This window comes from Phyllostomus discolor, chromosome 8 (genome assembly GCF_004126475.2).
Source record: "Phyllostomus discolor isolate MPI-MPIP mPhyDis1 chromosome 8, mPhyDis1.pri.v3, whole genome shotgun sequence".
NCBI lineage: Eukaryota > Metazoa > Chordata > Mammalia > Chiroptera > Phyllostomidae > Phyllostomus > Phyllostomus discolor.
In genome coordinates, this window is record NC_040910.2 from 65,316,478 (window position 1) to 65,338,067 (window position 21,590).

Genomic DNA, 21,590 nt, shown 5'->3' on the forward strand with positions numbered 1-21,590 from the left:
CTCTCCAGCTCTCCCTGAGCTGCACAGATGACACCAGAGACAGCTCCCCCAATGGCAAGCACTGCAAACACTGTCTCAGTTTTTTGGGTACAGGAAGGATTTAGCTGGTTCCTGGCAGATGCATAATTATGAAAGATATTAACTTAATGTGGTGGACTTAAGTAATGGTATTTTGGCCAGAGGACTGTCCAGCACAGGGGCTTTCACAGTGTCTGAAAGGCAGAGTGGTATGCTTTGGGGCAGTGAGCAGGCCAAGCCCCCAGGATCACAGCTCATGTGCCAACCAAGTAGCAGGACATCCTTCAGTTGGCCAAGGGCATTTTTCTTCCTCAGAGAATCCCAATGGTCACTGCCATCAACCACTCAGCCCTGCACCTCAAGACCTCAGACTACGTAAGGCAAGGCTTAAATCATCAAGCAGGAAATATCACAGGAACAGGAGCAGGGCAGATTCGGAAATCTGCTGCTGGCAAAAAAAAAAGGTAAGACTCTAGGAATAGATGCAATATATATCGATGTTTGGTCAAGGCAAAGTTAGAAGTCAGGTGGGTAAGTCAAAGTCAAGACATAAAGAGCTTGGGTGCCAGATAAAACTGGCATGTCCTCCAGCTCTGTCATTTGGCCTCTAACGTTCAGCACCTCACTTAACTTCTCTGAGCATGTTTTCTTACCTGTTAGAGGGTAAAAACAATACCTAGTTTACAGGGTTGCTATGAAGATAAAATCAGCTAATGTATGTAAACTGCCTGGAGACCTAAAGTGATGCTATTATTATTATCATTATCGTCATCATTATGATTACAATTATTTGCAGAATTGCAAAGCTGGAGACAGCGGAAGCCAAGGCACAGCCCTGGAGGGCTTGCATGCTTCAAGCAGAGCAAAAAGGGAAGCTCAAAGTATCACCCACTCAACCAGGAGCCAGGAGATGGAAGAATTCAGGGTTGGAGGGACACCAGTCACTGGGCAGAGGTAGAATTATAGTGACTGCTGGCCTAAGGCCTGGAACATTAATGTGGCTCCCATTAGAGGCAGGAACCAACTCAATAGAATCAATCTACTAACAGATTAGATAGAATATGAAAGAAGATTATTGCTAACACACTGGGTTTTTAGGGTGTGAAATGAAGAGTGTGGATCATAAGTGGGTTGAGAAAAGAAAGAGCCTCTAGCAGGCAAATTTCAACTCTGATAATGGCAAGATTTCTACTGGGAGATCAGTTTTCATAACATTTCAAGGACACCTACAATGACACAAATTTCCTCTTGTAAGAGACAGATCTCTTACCATCTCCCCGCTCCTCCCCCCCCCCGTCCCATCCTCACCCAACTTGGACAAGTACCAACAAAAAAACAGAAAGATATTAAAAAAGGACAGCAACAGGTTAGGTTTACTCTCCACTGATATGGCTCACTGTCCTTAGATCCCAAAACAGCATCTAATAGGTGCCTATAATAATAATAGGTGCCTATTATAGCTTCAAATAGGAATAAGAACTTAGAAGAAGTTATCTTTAGCCAGAAAATCTGTTTCATCTGTAATACAGCCACATTTTAACATTCTCAAAATTTCCAGGTCACAAAAGTTAAGGAATTAGTTAAAGAAGTAAGCGAGAATTAAAGGTTTAAATACAAAGGCTGGCATTTCTTACATTTTTTTTCAATTTCATAAAAAAACATTGCCAATTATTTATTTGCAATTAAAAGCACAGAAAAAAATATTTTCTCTCATCACAGTTTTATTTACATGTATTAAACTTCTCTTGATTTTCACTATTTTTTTAAAATTAACCAAAGGACTATGGTAAACTATATAAGAAGTAGGAAACAAAAGATTTGGGAAGATCACAGTTGGATACCAACATGTTCAGTGGGTTGACAGTGACCCTCCTTCACTGCAGTGGCTGACAGTTACTGCCAGAGCATGTTGGATATTTTGCAGCTTCTGTACTCCATGAGCGAGAGGACTCTAACCACACAACAGTGGCTGCCACCAGCCAACGTGTGCATCTGTGCATTAATAAAGTCACAGCTCAAAGTAATAACTTCCTCAGAAGGAACACCCTTCCTCTCATTGAATCCATTTCCTCTTCCGCAGTATCACCGTCGTTTTCTGAGTTCACATTTCCTATAGTTGCTGGGGCTATGCTAATAATATCCCGTTGGTCAACAAACCTGCAGGCTTTTCCCAGGCCAGGGGCTCTCCATTTCCGACTGAGTGAAATTTCAATCTTTTGCCTTGAAGTATGACACTCAACTATATGGCTTTGTCTTATGGCCAACTACTTCCCTTCTGCAATCTGACATTCCAGGCCGCTCCACCCCGTGCACCCTGTGCATGTGTCTTTTCCAGCTCCCCGTTGTGGCTCAGGTTACTTCTTCTGACTGGAACCGACCTCTCCTCACCTTCCAATCATGCACACCCTGCCCAGCTAAAAGGTGCACCCTCTAGCCACCTTCCCCAGCTCTCCACTGTACCAGCGATAAGCTTTCTTCTATAATGTCCTATACCATTTTATTTCTCTCATTCATTCTCTACTCTCAAATGCAGTTATCTTTGTATATATCTTATATTCTCCACTATACTGTGAAGGTAAAAATAATGTGCTTTTTTTTGTCTCCAAAGTCACCACATGGTACAGGTAGATACTATTATCTTTTGATTTCTTCATCTGTCTCCATTTTACAGATGAAGAAATCAAAACACAGAAAGTTTAAGGACTTTGCCCCATGTCCCACAACTATTATAAGCCAGGACTCAAACATATGTTCTTAACCATAATGCTATCTAGCCTATCAGAGAACTGCAATTGTTGGAAGGCACAATTTTCACTTTCACTTTAATTACCAGGTTACTTAAAGCTTAAGATGCTAAGCTGCAGCCACTCTAGCAGCAGGACAACAAAACATGCATCTCGAAGCATTAACCTCACTTCTGGCTGAAGTTTTTCAATTTTTTTCCTTGCCATGGTTCTTAAAAAGTCCCTGGGAATAAATACAAAATTTTTAAAATGGGCATTTAACTCTTAAAGCTTGAAATCACAGGTGAGATGGAACACAGCTGGCTGTAGCACACAAGATACAGAGAGCTAGAAGACATGAACAAATACATTTAAAATATAATTATAGAATTAAAATCAACACTAGAAATAATAGAGAACAAATCCACCCTGAAGAAAATTAAGCCGTTCATAAGCAGAATGAGCAGGACACATTCACCAGATTACAGAAAGAAAGAACAAAGAGATAAAAATGTCAAGGAAGGAAATCAATGGTATGGATGACAGACAATGGAGATAGAAAACATAACCAATGCTGGACGAGGAGACTCAGTGTTACAAAGACACAGACTCTACCCATCATAATTCCTGTACCGCTAAGGATCTAAACTTTAAAGACATAAAGCCACTGCTGGAGAGATGAACCTTGGACAAGCCTTGGAACACTATACTCCAGAGGGTGTGCTTTTCCTTCCCCATTTTCGTGTGAAGTTTCCTGTACTCACTGTCTCTATTTCACCATCTTTGAATCCTCTTTCCAGTCTGGTTTCCCATGGCTACTGTGCTGCACAACTCCTGGAAGTACTACTCATATTTATGCTACATAAATGACACCTGGACTTCTGCCTCCCTGTAGGCTTGTGGCTTCCCCACCCCACAAACCTTCAAACAGTTTTCTAGGTCCCCAGTGACCTCCTCATTACTTCCAGTAGACCTTCTCAGCCTTCAGCTCACATAACCTCTGGGCAGCAATCTACACTACTGGCCACTCCCTGCTTCTTAAAGGTGCCCTTCTGCTTCCTTGATACCCTAGTTTTCTTCTCTTCCTTCTTAGTGTCTGCTGTAAGGTCCCTGTCCTCCACATGCCATTAAACAGTATAGCTCTGAAAGGCTGGTCCCAGGCCCTTTAATCTCGTTGGCATCTACAACTACAATTACCATCTCTATGAAAATGACTCAAATTTTCATCTGCAACACTGTCTTCTATTCTGACCTCCAGACCCATGTACTCCTCTGTCTATCTGGCATTTTCTCTTTGCTGTATTAGAGGCACCTCAAACTCATTAAGTCCAAAACTGGACTCATGATCCTTACAGCAAACCTAGGTCTTCTTAGAGTGATAATGTCATCCGCCTAATTTTACTAGTTTCTTCCTCTTTCCTGCACTGACAATCAGTCTCTAAGAACTGTTTGGATAGATGGCTCTTAAACCTCTCTCAAATTTGCCCCATCCAGCATTGCCCTGGTATAAGCCATCATCACCTTTTGTCTAGTGTATGGCAAAGCCTCTCAGCTATTCTCTGTACCCATTCTGGCTCAAATAACAAACTGGATCCTGTTATCACCCCTTGCTAAAGCATGACAATGACTTCCAAATGCTCTTTTAAAAAGACTTAATGTAGCCCTTAAGAACGTATACATGCTCTGATCTCTGCCCTGCGATGTAGCCTCATCTCACTCAACAGTCCCCTTCCCTGCCCCCTTACGGTGCTCTTAGTGTTTTAAACCAGGCTCCTCCTGCTGTAGGGCCTGTGCATGTATTATTTACTCTGTCTAGAATGCTCACTTCCCTCCCCTATTTGCTTAGTCTAAACTCCCACTCATCTTTTGGATCTCAGCTGGAGCATCGTTTCCATCCCTTTTACAAACAAATAATACCAGGTCCTTGCATCCGTAGCACTCACTAAATCAATCTTATAATTTTCAAATAAAATGTGTGAATGCGTCTGCCTCCTCATGTGCCACTAGGCAGGTCCACTGAGAGCAGAGATCATGTCTGTTTCTTGTCTCCAGTGCCTCGCCACCGGGATATATAATAGACATGAAGACACAGTAGTTGAACATGCATTGAATACATAAACCAACTGCTTCAATAAAGGCATGAATTGCAAACTTCCACAAAATACACAAAATAGGACCAGGAAATATCAGCTCAGAGCGATGAACTCTTCATAAACATCAGAGTGAGGTGAGAGGGAGACTCATATCCACTGTGGCAAATCACCAGAGGAGGCCTATAACCTCAAGCCCTGCAGGTTGAAGCAAATACCATACACCCTGCCCAAGGGTGAACACTATGGCTGAACACACTCTGTAGGCTCAGTGGTGAATGAACAGGGGGGAAAAAACAGTGGGACTGCTAAAACTCCCAACATAGGAAGTGGAAAACAGCACTGACAGGAAGTAGAACGCATGATAGAAAAAAGTCTAACTAGAGGGAAACAAAAATAAATTTGGTAAGCATTTGCTTTTTACTCTCAATACCAAATAAGAAGAACTAAATAAAGGAAGCTGTAACAACTATTTGAATAGGAAAAAAATAAGCTGCCCTACTACAGATACATGTAAAAAGAAAGACAGGCAAGAAATGGAACTATTTTAAAGAAACTAAAGATCCAAGAGCTGACTAATAAAACTAAGGAACGAACATTCACATGAAGTACAAGATCTAAATTTTAGAAATTACATTTCACTAAGAATATCGTGTGAGCAAATGGGAAAAAAAAAGCATATTGCCTTGATTTTTGTATATGCTTTTCTGCCCCACATTTTAACACTTCTGCAATTGGTATTCATGTTCAGATTGACTGGTTTATCTGATGTTATCTAGTGTTATATTTGCAACCCCCTGCCCTCATGTGTTAGTCAAGTGTTACAGTCTAAATAATACTTTTATCTTTTTAAATTTTTAAAACAGTATTTATTTGTTTATTTATTTTTAGAGATGGGGAGGGAGGGAGAATAAGAGGGAGAGAAGCATCGATGCGAGAGAGAAACATCGACGGACAGCCTCTCACACAGGTCTCAACCGGGCACTGACCCTGCCCCGCCCCCAAAAACCGGCCACCTTTCACTTTGCAGGACATCACCTAGCTGAGGCACACCAGTCAGGGCTAAGAAATATTTTTTGATAAGAAGACTAAATAGTGTAAAGATGTTTACTTTGCCCAAATAAATTTATATATACTATGTAGTTCTAATTAAAATCCCAAAGATTTTTTAATAACTTCAAAATAATGAAGCTCATCTTCACTGATGAGAAGCATCAAAAAGCTCTTGAAATTTCAGTGCACTGAGTAAGACTTGCCTTCTTAGACATTAAGTTATATAATAGTGATATCTGACTTAAGAGGGTATGGTTCTAGAAACAGAATAAATGCAGAAATAAATTCAAAGTCTAACAGAATGTAGCAATTGTTAAGAGTGGCATTTCAAAATAATCCTAGGAGAGCAAGATAACAATTTAGAACCAAATTAAATTTAATAACCACCTTACAACCTGTTTTTAGAAAATAATCCATGTATTAAAATATAGGACCTTTTCAATTATCCTTCCCCTGGAAGAAACTATTTATTAAATAAAATGACATATTTGAATATTTAAAAATGTAAGACCTCCATATAGTTCAATTCAACATAAACATAAATAAAGGGCAACTTCAAGGATGGGCTGGAAAAAATATCTGCAACAATTAATATGCATAAAAAGTTCTTACATATCACATAAATCAAAAATCTTCATGCTAAAATGGACAAAAGATGGCAGAACAATCATGACAATTAACAAATAAAATACAAATAACTAATAATTCCTTGTAATTAACACATTATAAACATAAGAACATTTTTGTTTTCTCAAATCTTAATATAAGTAAGATGTAAACAATGTATTTGAGACAGTGAAGACACAGAGCTAGGGGGTGGGTGCAGATGTGTACACAGCTCTGGGGCTTGAGCCCCTAGAGGGTTTAAGCAGAGGAGGCATGTGATCTCACTTGGGTTTCAGAAGGTATGCTGTGCTGAGAGCAGACTGGAGAAGGACAAAGTAGAAACAGCAACGCAATTGGAATGTTGTTATAATAATCCAGGCAAGAGACAACCTGGCGGTAAGGTGAAGGCTGTGAGAGTGGGCTGGAGAATCCAACCATCCTCCGGTCATTCTTCACAGCTGGTGTGTGTGTGTAGTGTGTGTGTGTGTGTGTGTGTGTGTGCGCGCGCGCGCGCGCAATTTCCCGATGCGCTGAACATGGAGTCTGAGAGAAAACCAGGGAGCATGAGTGACTTAAAGTCCCTGGCCTGAGCTACCATCATATTAGACTCACTGACAGCAAATAAGACGGGCAGTCAGAGTTGGATTGAAGACTAAGGTAAGAAAGTTCAATTTTAGACATGAAATTTTTGGTATCTTGCAGAAATCCAAGTGGAGCTGTTGAGTAGGCAGTAAGGATATGTGTTTCTGTACCTCCTTTTTTTTAACCTCCCTCTGGTATGAAGTTTCTGATAGGAAATATATAATTAGAATACATTTTCACTAATTGTTATTTGGTTATAAGCACAGAGAACACTTAAATCATAACGATACCTTCAAATCACTTTGGAATGCCAAATAATGAAGAATAATTTTTAAAAGTCTCTAAGCCCTAGCCAGGTAGTTCAGTGAGTTAGAGTGGCATCCAGATATGCCAAGGTGGTTGGTTTGATTCCTGGTCAGAACACATACATGAATTAGCCAATGAATGCATAAATAAATGGAAAAATAAATTAATGTTTCTCTCTCTTTAAAAATCAATCAATACAAAATTTAAAAGACTTCTAATAAAAAAGATAAAAATGTATAATTTCATTTAGTATCATGAAAAAATCTACTATGCTATCATAAATAACTTTTATACTGTCATTAACTTTAGCTTGATTTTATCTGCTTCCTTAGTATTACTCAATTGTAATTCACCTTGATTTATTATAATCTCAATACTAATTTAAAAAAAATAACTAATAAATTTTCCAGAAAATCTGTACACACAATAAAATTATGTTTCTCTCTACCCTGTGAAACATAATTTCATGTTTAAACAGCAGTTTTCATGAAGTTAGAATAACAAGGGAACAAAGTAACACTGTGTATTTAGGGTCTTTTAACCCCCAAACTTACATTCTCTGACATTTGCTGACATTTTCTTATTCATTTACTCAATAATTAGTCAGTGACAGCCCTATTTGCCAAGTACCAAGATACAGATAAAGAAAATTCTCCTCTGTAACCAAAGGAGAATTTGCTCCAGGGGCTCACAGACTCCTGGAGCATTCAGACATGTAAAAACAAAATTAAAGGTCAATTTAATAAATGGTGTAACACAGAAATACACAAGGACCTAAGAGATCAATACAGAATGCGTCAAAATCCAGAAAAGGTTAAATTAAGCCATATGTAACACATGAGTTTTTTGGAAAACGAGCACAAAACCAGTATTGATTAAAGTGACCTTAGTACAAAAGTTTAAATATAATTAACATGGGAATATTTTTGTGTTACCACATACTAATTTCCAATGACCATGCTTAAGAATATCCCTTTTAGGTGTTTTCTGATAACTAAGAGTTATAGATGCATGTGACTGCACTTCTTTCACCCAACTGCTTACCTCTAGAGTGTTCACCCAACGCCTTGGAGTGGGCCTCTGTGAGATGAGCCCAATGAGGCCAGAGAACTGAGGTGGCCCCCGTGCCCTGCAGCCTACATAAACCAACCAAAACCCAAGCCTGCAGTGCCTTAGGGTTAAGAAACCAAAACCTAATCAACCATGAAAAGCCAATCAAATAAGTCTACCGCTTTGCAACTGCATCTCCTCTACAAAAGTCTTTCCCCTGGCTCCTCTCCTTGCCGCCTCGTTTGGTGCCGCCCAACTTAAATCATTTACGGCACAACTGACTCTTGAAAATGTTAAGATGCCCCAGTTTTTCTTTCAATACCTCTTTTACAGAGCGTCACCTGCGGGCAGCTTGGGATACTTTGAAAATAAAGCATCAATGACATCCAGAAATATTTCTTTGATCAATGAACTATTAAAATTCTTTACTATTACATTACCGTATACAGACATTTAGAAACAAAATGATGAATTCTATGTTCAATTACTACTTAGATTTTAACTTGATAAAAATGATAAAATTAAGGATGAAAATAAGCATTACAATAAAAACTAAATTTAAATTGATTTGATTTTCTCTTCCTGCAAAAAGAACAGAGGCATTAAATGGCTATTTCAAGTGATTTTTTAAAAAATTCATATAAATTTTTTAAAACTATGCTTAGAAAATAGTACATAATTTACATGATCATACTTAATATTTGTGTGGATATTTGTGGAAAAGAAGTGGGCTAAGGAGGGAAAAGATGTTTAAGAAACGTGAATAACTATTTAAATACGTAAGCCAACAAATGTACTATTATGGAATGTCACAAAATGTAAATTAACTGTAGGATCTGGTCTTTTAATTTGACAGCTGTTTGACAACTGCAAAATGGAAAACTGACCTCAGACAACTGCAAATAAAGGAAAGACGATTAAGTCAAAGAATTTCATATGGAATGATACAATATACATTGTAGTAACTCCTCACAGGGGAATAGATAAATGCAGGCTGGAATTTTTATTGTCTTTGAAGGCGCTGATATTCAATGGACTTAAATTTCACAAAGAGCTATGTGTTACTCTATTACAATTAATAGCACTTTCTGAAATATAACGCTTCAGTGGAGAAATAATTGTAAACACATTTGAAATCTCCAGGTGTTTCTTGAAGCAATTTTTACTTGACCTTCCTTGACTTTACCTTTTGGATGCTAAAACAGTACCATCTCTCCCATTTTAAATTTAAAAATAATGACCTCTTCTATAATGGAGCTCGAGAAGATACACATGTCCACAAGCTAGCAGCTTAATCTGAAAGCTAAGATGAAATACCTATGGCTTGACTGTATCTAAACTACTGAGATATTTTGTGCTTCATCTTTCTCTGCAGGATGAAAATGAGTAGAGAAAACTACATTCCACTATTAGTTATAAAGAATTCTGTTTTCAGTGAAGGCATTTTCTTTTCTTCAGAAAGAAATTTTTAACATTTTGGTAAATGATGATACCTAAATTATGTTTTATTTGTTTCCAAAGGTCAGCATGGAGGTAAGGGGTCCTCAAAGCCAATTCAACTCACTGACAATGTTTATTTGGTATGCACAGTGTTTCAAAAAAATTGAACCAACATTTAACATTTAAAACCCAGGAAATTTCAGCCCCAAAATCCAAATATCTAGCTTGTATTGAAAAATTGGAAGTTCTTGCAAGACGGGCATGCACTTATCTAGGCTACACATACCAGCTGCTCCCCTTGGCCAATGCACATACTCCCCAGTTCATTGAGACCACCATGCAGCCCTGAAGTAGCAAGTAAAACATGTAAGGGAAGGACCCAAGAGCATTTGCCTCTGAGATGGAAAAAGTCACTGAGGGTCATGGAGATGAGTTCCATATAACCAGAGACTAGCTTTTAGAAAAATTTATTTCTGAGGCTTGTCAACAATCACTTTCCAGCAAGGCTGGTTCCTACAAATGCAATTATAGTCCCAGTAACTAAGGAGCTTACAGGGTTCCACAGCTAGAACTTGCAGCAAGCCCCTGCCTGCCCTCCCCAAGCAGACCAAGGTAAGCAATGAGGTCCAAGCATCAATCAGCTGCAGTCTGGTCTTCTACCCCATGTCAATGCACCAGACCATCTTCCACATGGATAAGTTCCCCGAATGCCTCACCACTTAGCACCATGGTAATTTTATATTAATCCGAGTAATTTTTTGATTAATGATTATTTCTCCCACCAAACAATAAGCGACATTCATTTTTCTTTTTTTTGAAGATTTTATTTATTTATTTTTAGATGGAGGGAAAAGGAGGGAGAAAAACGTCAGTGTGTGGCTGCATCTCACATGCCCCCTACTGGGGACCTGGCCCGCAACCCAGGCATGTGCCCTAGACTGGGAATTGAACCAGCAATCCTTTGGTTTGTAGGCCAGTGCTGGATCCACTGAGCCACACCAGCCAGGGCTCATATTTCCCTTACACATTCATTCATATGCCGAGTTCTTACTACGTGTCAATTTTCTAGGCACTAGGGGAAGACTAATAGATAAAACCAAGTCTCTGCTCTCATGGAATTGACATTCATGAAACAGACAACAAACAAAAAAACAAAATATCAGAGGACAGGCAGAGAAGTGCAAAAAAAGGGTTGCTGTGCCCTACCTCTTCCAGGAGGTGATGTTTGAGCCCAGCTCTGAATGGAGCCGAGTGGACATGTAGGAGAGGGCACAGGCACTGCTGAGACTCCCAGGTAGGGGAAGGGAAAGGAAGCCTTGTGGCTGAGTGGGAGGGAGTCGGGGGGCTAGAGGGAGAAGCGCAGTTCCTGAGGCCAGATCACCTGGAGGTAAGGAGCTGGCATGTGTTCTCTGATCCGTCTGCCATCCACCAGCATTACCATACCAGCTCTTGGTATGTGGTTTTGTTATTGCTATCTCCTGCCAAAATCTCCCGCAATCCAAACAGGGCCCTGCTCATCTCTACCCTGGATGTGCCAAAAGTGCTGCATAACCATAACTCCCACCCCCAAAATACTCAAACTGAATTATTTTTTCACCAAAATTCGTTCCTTCTTTTGTGTTGTCTGCTTTCATTTTCATAATTGTACTACTCCCTACCTAGTGTTTTCTTCTTAACATACTTATTTGTTCATCTCTTACTATTCCACTTAAACTCCACAGAGAAGCAACCTGCCTGTATGCCCAGCACCTGGTACAGTGCCTGGAACATAACAGGTGCTTAGAGAATATTTGTTGAGTGGATGACGCTTTAGCTGACATCTAGGCAGCCACTTTGGTCTAAGATGAGGACAGGGGGCTGGAGAAGACACAGACAGTGCAGAGACTGCAGGATCAACCTAGGATTCTTTTCTGTAGTGTTAGAGTAACAGAACACCATCAATTGCAGTATGATCATATTAACAACTACCAGTAGTGGCCAGACACCTATAGGGAAGGTCTCACTGCTTCAGCAAGGCACGCAGGCCCCCAGTGACCTGCCCTGCTAACTTCTTCAGCCAAACCTCTCACTGTACCCTCCCCACCTCGTCAGGTTTGCTGCACTGTGATGTCTACAGACCCCCATGGTCTCCCATGTGTGACAGCTCCCGTCTCTGTGTCTCTGCTCACAGAGTTCTCTCTGCCTGGAGAGTTCCCCTGTCACAGGTCTGGCTGGTAGACCCCCACCTACCATCTGATACTCCAGTCACTCCTTTGGGATACTTTCCTGACCTCCACAGTTAGAAATAACCACTCCTTGCATCTTGTACTGACAGCACCTAATGCACTGCCTATATTCCACACCAATACCAGCATAGTTTATTGTTTTATTGTACTTATCCATACAAGTGTCTTTCTCTACCATCCTGTGAGCCACTGAAGAGCAGGGACCACACTTTATACTACCAGCAAAAGTAATCAATAAATGTGTAAGGATGCTTTCTGAAAGAAGATTCCAAGAAATGGCCACAACATAGTGTTAGCACCTTCTACTACTTATTAATGTCTTGCTTTTAGGTCCTAGAGAACACAGAATTCCCTTTCAATGGGCAGGCGAACATCAAGAGGATTTCCATAGCCTCTTCCACCTCAATAATTTTATCCTGAGTCAAGCAGAATAAACAAAAGTCTGTGCAAATGAGAACTAGTTCAGTCACATTTTCCTGTTTTTCAAGGGTGTTAAAGCAAAGTCTTAAAGCCTGAATGTTCACTGAGCACCTAGGAAAAGAGTCATTTTTGATACTCTAAATTCAGACCTATTTGGAATAACTGAATATCTGTTGAAAACGCATAAGTTATTTTTCTTTTTGTGAGAAAACATGTTAGATTTTGAATTATTGGACTATCCACAGGTCTATGGTTAAGGTTAACCACATGCTCATTTAAACAAGCTATTTTGCCATTCAGTCAGTCATTCACTCAAGCATAAGTGAAAATCATGGAGGGAATCCAGGGTCAGAAAACAGTCTCCTTTACCAATATCCTAATTTACAAATCCCTGAATATTTTTGTATGTACTAGGAATCTGCTCTTAAGATATTTTTATATTCTTAAAGTCAGATGTTATATTTAATCCCTATTATTTTATATTAGGAAATAACATCCGTAACTTTAGGGGAGGAGTGTTTGTTTTTTGTTTCATACATTACTTTATTGTTGTTCAATTACAGTTGTCTGCATTTTCTCGTCCCCACCCCCCACATCCAATCTCTTACCCCTTGGTTCTATCTATGTGTCCTTTATAGTAGTTCCTGAAAACCCTTCTCCCCACAGGCCCCCCCTCAGCCCCCCAGCTATAACAATAGATTGTTCTTAATTTCAATGTTTCTGGTTATATTTTGTTTGCTTTTTTTCTTTTGTTGACTATGTTCCAGTTAAAGGTGAGATCATATGGTATTTGTCCCTCACCGCCTGGCTTATTTAGCTTAGCATAATGCTCTCCAGTTCCATCCATGCTGTCGCAAAGGGTATAAGCTCCTTCTTTCTCTCTGCAGCATAGAATTTCATTGTGTAAATGTACCATAGTTTCTTGATCCACTCATTTGCTGATGGGCACTTAGGTTGCTTTCAGCACTTGAACACACACTTCTCCAAGGAGGACATACAGAGGACACAGAGACATATGAAAAGATGTTCAGCATTACTAGCCATCAGAGAGATGCAAATTAAAACTACAATGAGATATCACCTCACACTGGTCAGAATGGCTATCATAAACAAATCAACAAACAAGTGCTGGAGAGGATGCAGAAAAAAGGGAACCCTAGTGCACTGTTGGTGGGAATGCAGACTGATGCAGCTATTGTGGAAATCAGTATGGAATTTCCTCAGAAAACTAAAAGTGGAACTGCCTTTTGACCCAGCAATTCCATGGCTGGGAGTATACCCTAAGAGCCTTGAAACACTAATTCAAAAAAACCTATGCACCCCAATGTTCATAGCAGGGGAGGAATTTTTATCCACATAGTTACAGGTAGCTGTTTAAGGAAATACACGGCTCTGTTTAATCCTTCTTGTTCAGATCACCTAAATGGCAGCAGTATAAGCAATGGCATTTTCTAGATCAAGCATACGTTTGCTAAAAGCAATACCAGTATAATCATAATTTTACTAACACAGATCAATCAAAACATTGGAATATTATACCAGCCTTTTATTTCAGTGGTAGTTTTTCTTTTCTCATGAGCTAACAGGTAAGTTTTTTCTGGCACTAAAGAAACCGCTGCTGGGATAAAAGCTGTAAGTGCATATTAGTGTTTTAAGGTTGCCCAGTGTATTTTAAGGTATAAGGATCCTCTAGATTACAGGTACACATAAATCTTACTAACTACCAAATTCTCTCTTGTGTCTCCGAGTATCTCCACACTACATCACCCCAGGCCTTTGGAAGCCTTTGTTCCCCTGTGATCGCTGTTTCCGGGAGAAATCTGGCATGGGATCTGAAGGAAATGCCAGAGTAAAATTTTCCTTAAGATTAATCACTCAGGTAAGTAATTTCCCTTTGTGCCAAATAATACTTTCTAAAACTTCTTAGAAGATCGATAAGATAGGACTAGGTGGTCATGAAAATGTGAATTTTAGAGTCTGCCTAATCACTTACACATAATTTTTAAAGGTCTAATAGCTTGCCTACAGAACTTTGGAGCTCCATTGCTAGGTAGAAAAAGCAATGGAGCAAGAATTTTCAGAAGCTGCTCTGCGTTAAAGAAGTGTGGGTATAACAAATCTGCACCGCTGTCTAAACATCCTCACCCAACACCCCAGCTGTTCCTATCAAGTATCTGGCAACTCAGTATGGAAATCATTGTCATCAAATAAACCTAATTTTAATGCAAGAAACATCAAGGCACCACAATTTTTCATGTATTAAACTTTAAAAGCAGTTTGTCACTAAGCCAAGAGGGTTAGTATGAGATAAGGAGACATACAGTCTCCCAGGGATCAGCCATAGAACCAGTTTTTACCTCAAGTGGCATCAGCCATCAGTCAACCAAGAGTCCTCCTCACCCAGAAACAGTGAGGGTAGTGTGTGGTTTAGAGCAGAGAACAGACCGGCTAATGGGATTCAGAAGAACAAACTACCAGGAAAGGCAAATATAACTGAAGATTAAGAAATAAAAAGATAATATGGCAAAGAAACTCAGCTTGACTTGTGCCAGGCTGGACAGATAGGGAAACACACAGGAAGAAAGCAAATCTCTAAGTCACCCAAATGAGGTTTTATTACCACATGCTACCCAGAGACACAAACCAAGAATCACAACTCCAAAAGTCCATATTGGTATCATTTCCATTATAGCTCAACTAAATACCTGCTTTTTAAATTCACCAGTTTTTATATTTCAGATTTTTGGGGTATTTCATCAATATTTCTCAGATTTATTGGAATGACAGAATTCCACAAACTGATAGTCTGCTGAACCTAAGTCATCATCACATATTCAAATATGGAGAAGTCACATATAGTTATATACACATCTGAAACAAACACGTGGCCCCAGCCGTGTGGCTCAGTTGGTTGGAGCATCGTCCATAGACCAATGGTTACGGATTCGATTCCTGGTCAGGGCACATACATAGGTTGTGGGTTTGATCCCCCTTCTTCTCTCCCTTTCTGTCTCTCTAAAAGCAATTTAAAAAAAGTCCTTGGGTGAGGATTTAAATAAATAAATAAATAAATAAATAAATAAGAAATAGATGCACATGTTAAAATTTACAACTGTAACTCAAGTCTCTTAGTACATTAAGGAAAATAAACACATTTTTCCTTCCCATCTTCTACATGAAGACTCTAACTGGAGCTAACTGGAAGAAAAAAGATGCTGAAAGCATGGGGGACCTGTGCCAAACAGACCAAACGTTCATGTTAGTAACAGTAACAACAGCTACCATTAATTGAGCACTTAGCTGGTAGAAGGCATTGAGTGCTTCAAATCCTCCCAATCTTATCAGAGAAACTGATGTTATGGTACTTTCACCTTGAGTACCTGGCAGCAAGAATGTCAGTAGTTAACCTGATAGAAGAAGGACTCATTCCAAGGTGATGACTGGACTAGGACATTTCAGCTGAGAGGAAAAAAAGCAGTAAACCGAGAGCCAATTGCCCCCAAGTTCTGCTCCCAATTTGACCATTTTCAGATGTGTGATGAGAGACATCCCTAAACTCCATTGTATTCTTCTGCAACACTGGAATATTGCCCTCTCACAGAGTTATTGTAAGAAGCAGATAAAATAATGACCACTTAATGTGGCATATAAAATACAAAATATTATTTACAAATATATGTTCAAATTATCATCCTCTCACATTTGCTTGCAAAACTTCATCTAGAGTTATTCTGGTTATAAATACCAATGCCAAGCTCACTCTGCTTAGATGGAGCATTCTGGAGAGTGGAAACAAATGTAATTTAGAAAGTATTGGGGATTATAAAGAATCAAGAAGAGACTCTGAATTTAACATGCACTTTCTGACATTTTCCAGTAGTGCTCATGATGTTCCTATCATAAACAACACATTTAGTCAGAGGTTCTTTCCTACATGCTATTCAAAATTCTATGCAAACCTGATCTCATGTAGTTGCTAATCTGAATCACTGAATACAATGCAAGTTAAACGGACATCAGAGGCCACTCAATGAATGCAAGTTGCTCACCACTGAAAACACCAAAGTCAAACAAACCGGAACACTCAGAAGAAAAATGTATTTCTCATATTGACTTTTCATACTCAAATGATGTTCAATAAATCACATCACTGGTGTTTGCTAACATCAGTCTTATTCTCCTAGAATATAACACCAAGTTTAATAACCACTTTTGCTCAACATGGAAGATGAACAATTCCTATTGCTCAAGGGGGACTGTATAATCAAAACAACAGGAACATCAGAGAAAAGGAAAATGGGAAAAGATGTATTAGATATGAATCTCTTATTCATGAGAAAACAGAATAATCTTTACCTGTTTCTCCTTTACTTTTAAAAGCTGTGAATTTTCTTTTGCCCTACCCACCAATAATTTGGAGCTTTATCCAAAACCTTTCCTTTTTACCTTATTTCAGCCATGAAAAGTCTCTCATGTATTGTCAGTATCAAACAAAACACATGTCTCTTCTTGACCCTATTTTATTTCCTTCCATAAAAATTCTTCATTCACAGATACACTAAATCCTAAAGATAACATACTCTTACCAGCTTTATTTCCCTAATTATAACCTACCTCCTAGATCTGAAATTCTACTTATGTTTTGTGCCTTTCTGATAATTTTCTCCACAAAAAAGTCTCAGAGAACATCAATGGTTCTTCTTAGAGCTAAGTCTAGGTTATAAATTCATTCATCATTTATTTGATCTTTCAAAAGAGGCATTTTTTGAAATCCCGTGAACCTAGACTTAAACAAATGAGCTAATTTATATAAAATGCTTAGAATGTTACTTGGCATATAGGAAGTGCAAAAATAAGTGTTAGCTGTGATTACTGTTATTATTAACACTTCTTGCTACAATGCATAGGACAGTCCCCCATAACAAGGTTATCCAGCCTAAACTGTCAAGAATGGAGAGGCTGAGAATCCCTGTATTAAAAATTAAAGGATTTGGCTGGTTAAACACATGAAACACCTGTGTTTTGTTCAAAAAACCCTTAAAAACTGCAGAATATATTCAAGCCTTAATGACAGAATTAATAATCCAACCTATATACATTAAGACTTGTGGAGCAAAAGTGAGCACTTAATAGTAAAATGGACAAAACTCACTGGCAAACACAAACGGCCAATAAGCACCAAAAAAAAATACCCCCAAACAAGAAATAACTCCACTTCCTCAGTAATGAAAACAACCTGACGTGGAAGGACACGTCTACGGCTCTCTGCACACCTGGCACGGGTTCTCTACCGTGCAGCGCTGGCCACGGCCACTTCCACGCGCTGCCAAATGCACGTCTCAGCTGATTTGAAACAAACAAAAGACTTTCTGGGAAGAAATTTATCTGGACTTAAAATACATAACTTTTTAATTTTAAGTTTTTATTTTTAAAGCTACATGTGTTTTAAGACAACCACATGATTTTAGAAATCTATTGAAAGAAATAGTTAAGGGCATGTTAAACAATTTATCTATAGGAATTTCAGCTCAGCATTGTTTGTTTTGATTAAAAGACTAGAAATCTCTAAAATGTCCAATAAGGAGAAACTGATTAAACAAATCATGGTGTCTCTATATATTACTCTTAAAATCATGTCATACCAAGTATTGACATGAAGAGTGTTTTTGATACACTATTTACAGAAAGACATACAAATTATTATAATATATAAATCATTTCTATGAGAAAATAATAGATACTTGAAGATGTGTGTTCTAAAAGTCAATGATAATATAAATCAATTTTTAATTGGGATTGTATTCATTTTTTTATTAGTTAACTATATTGGGATGTCACTGGTTAATAAGAGATTACACAGTGTCTCTGGGTGCTAACAAGTGGGTCACATGAGCACTATGAAGGCAGGAATTTTGCTGGTTCTCTGCTGTAACTCTAACATACACAACAGAAAGGGAAAAGAAAATAAAAACTGTTGTTATTTTTGCTTATCTATATTTTCTCACTGTTCTGAAATGAAAAATTATTTGCATAATACATTTTTTAAAATGTTGCTTTTAAAAAGAATAATTCAACAGCAAAACCAAGTGTTTTACAATTATCAGAAGTAAAAATGCCCGCTACTACACAGGGCCATAAGGTTTAAATAATAATCTCTGTAAATACTTTTGCAAACTCTAAAGCACTGAATGTCAGAAATTAGTCATTTTGTTAACATACATTTCAGAGTTAAACCAGCTGGTAGCCTTCCTCTCACCAGTTCCACCTCCACGAGTTTGTCCTTCACACACAATTAGAGGTGGGAGCAGTGTTACTCTAGAAGCGAAAGTGGCAGTTACAGAGAGCTTGTTGAGAATTGCCACATTCATAAAATGGAACAGTATGTCACATTTAAAATTTATTCTGTAGAAATGTATTTATTGACATGTACCTTAACCTCTATTAAAAAATTCATATGTATGTAAGTAAAATAATGCTCAGAACAGTTTGTTATAACATCTAATATGTCAAATACTCAAAAATAATTATGATGATCATTCTTATTTCAATTTAATTCATTCTACTTGAATTTATTCAGCTTTTCATTCAGTCACTTGTTGTTACTCAAGATTTGATTAGTTCAGCCTTTTAGAACATTATATCTTTCAGTTGTTAAGTGAAAAACATTTTATGAATTGCTTTCATCCTTTGAAGGCATACCTGCTTTAAAGCCACACTATAATTTTGAATTAAACATGTGTATATTTTATAAAACATGTAATTCCTTTCTACATTTTAATGTTAGTGGTTTCATATATACATATATATTTCTCTTTATGTATTAGTCACTACTTCATAAATCAAAAACTGGATATCATTTTCTCTCCTTAAAACAAATGTAAGAATAGTTTTCCAAAGATTTACTTTTCTACTTTCACAGAGAGATCATAGAAGTAGGGTACAAAAAAAGAATCACTCAGAACTAAGTTAATAACAGCTAAAAGAAAGTATTTAAAACATATGAACTGGATTGAATCCTTCTATAAACATAGACAGTAGTTAATATTTTTCTTCTATGGAACTCTATGGGAAGCTGAAGAACTTTTATACATACCAACCACATACAGTACATGCATTCTTTAAGTTGAACACCAGCTCCCTAAAAAAGTGGTAAGTTCTTCCATCTCACCAAGACTGTTTATCTATTATTCAAAACTCAGTTAAACCCTCATTGCCTCGTATTATTTCAATTAAAGGCACTAATGAAAATGGCCTCACAATCCTTTAATTTTATGAGTCTCCCTATTGACACTAGAACTAAAATATTTCCAACCAAAAATATTTCCAAAATATTAGGTTATTTACAAAATATTGTAATTTGGAAAATTGATCAGTAATATAGTAACAATGAATTGTATGATGATGGGAATCATTAAGATATTTAAAGTACTGTGAAGCTTCCAAAGGAAATTAGGGCCCAAGAAAAGTAGAAGGAAGCAATATGATGAATATAAGAAGATGAAGCAAGTATTCATGTGCCCAACAAGCACCAATTAAGGTTAACAACACGCCCAACACTGACAAGGCTGTGGGCGGTAAGTGACTTGTGGAGGAGGGATGTGCCAGTGTTCTAGAGGAAGAACAGGGGAGTTGTGTGTGTGAGATGCCTCACAGGGCTGCAAAACCTACCTAAGCAAGAAATAAAACAGGAAAGACTGGCTTTGCAATTTGTCAGTACCAGAAAGAACCCCATCATGTAGCCTGTGGCTTTCCTTGGGAATATTTTTAAATTTGACAGACCCCAACTCACTCCCTATAGCAAATAAACTTCCTGCAGACTATGAAGTAAAGTGGCCATCTAAACTCACAGTCTTTTTAAAGTTTCTAAAACCTTGGTCCAATAGTCAGTTTCTATAAATTTATGTCTAAATATAAATCATTCCATTTCTTCCCTCTGGTTACTTTTTCTGCTACAACTGACAGGTATTTTTTCTTTTTTTTCCTTCCCACAATAAATTCTTGAACCACCATTTTTAGGGCAGTGTGTGGGGGATGTTACAGCTTCAAGTCAAGATGGTTCTGCATTACTTTTATAAAATCTTGGCATTTCTGTTGAACCAAATGACGCTTATTAGTTTGTTGTTGTTATTGCTTTGTTTTTCTTGAACCCCACACTTTTATTTTAAACCTTTTATTTAAATCTATATAATCAAATAGGAGTCAGCAGTTAGTATATCGAAGGTAAATCAGTTCTTCAATTTAAAAAAAGAGACTGAAAACTAGAATAAGTTCCTGACTGAACCTTATCACTTAGATTTATAACTACAGATAAAATTTTTTAAATTTTTTTGAAAAATAGACCTAAAATAGCCTTATAAATCTGTTTTGCTTATACTGTTTTTCATTCAAATTTTCATTAAAAACATGTTCATTGTGAAACCATACTTATTCTCTTAGCCAAGAAATATGGGAGTGTAGCAAAAGGAAGGAGCAACTTGGAAGAGATGGCACTGTGGATTACAGGAGTGGACAATATTGTTGGTAAAGTGATAGGGCTATTTGAACCTCTCATAAGATTGTTTTATCTTTAGAAATAGTAACAAAAAATAAACCTTACTTGAAATAGATTCATACTTCTACAAGTAGCTGATAATACATTATAAAAACACAATGATTTTAGGCATTATCAAACTAGAATTCCCATATTTTGTGGACTACCAACTTATATATCCACTCAGCCAAGCTGTTTTCCTGCTGGTAACTTGAATTCCTGTTTTAAACCTGTGCCAATTCTTCTTGGGTGTTCTGGTGATGAAAGCAACTTTTCCTTAAGTTTTAGCCAAGACTTTTTCACTAAAGTATCTTATGAAAAAGCCACAGCATTGGAGCACACCACAATGACCAAGCAGGGGAAAAACTATTTTAGAGAATTATTTTGAGGTTTAAAACAATGGGGGAGGGGGTGAGAGACAATGCATTAAAAAGAATACACTATTTAAAAATAATATGCTAAATGGACAAGATGCTAAAAATAATTAGCTAATTAATAATATGCTAATTTTCATATATTTGGATGCCATATACCAAGTGTACTAATA

The 21,590-nt window shown here is 37.8% G+C and overlaps 1 protein-coding gene and 1 long non-coding RNA gene across 2 annotated transcripts in view; one reads left to right on the top strand and one right to left on the bottom strand.

Moving 5' to 3' along the window:
- The window catches only part of LOC114515208 (protoheme IX farnesyltransferase, mitochondrial), a 118,447-nt gene that overhangs the window by 63,352 nt on the left and 33,505 nt on the right, over window positions 1-21,590 (bottom strand). The window lies entirely within an intron of this gene.
- On the top strand, window positions 2,001-19,814 carry LOC118502084. The gene is made up of 3 exons (XR_004904757.1): window positions 2,001-2,012; window positions 12,963-12,968; window positions 19,648-19,814. It is a non-coding gene; the product is annotated as an uncharacterized LOC118502084 (long non-coding RNA).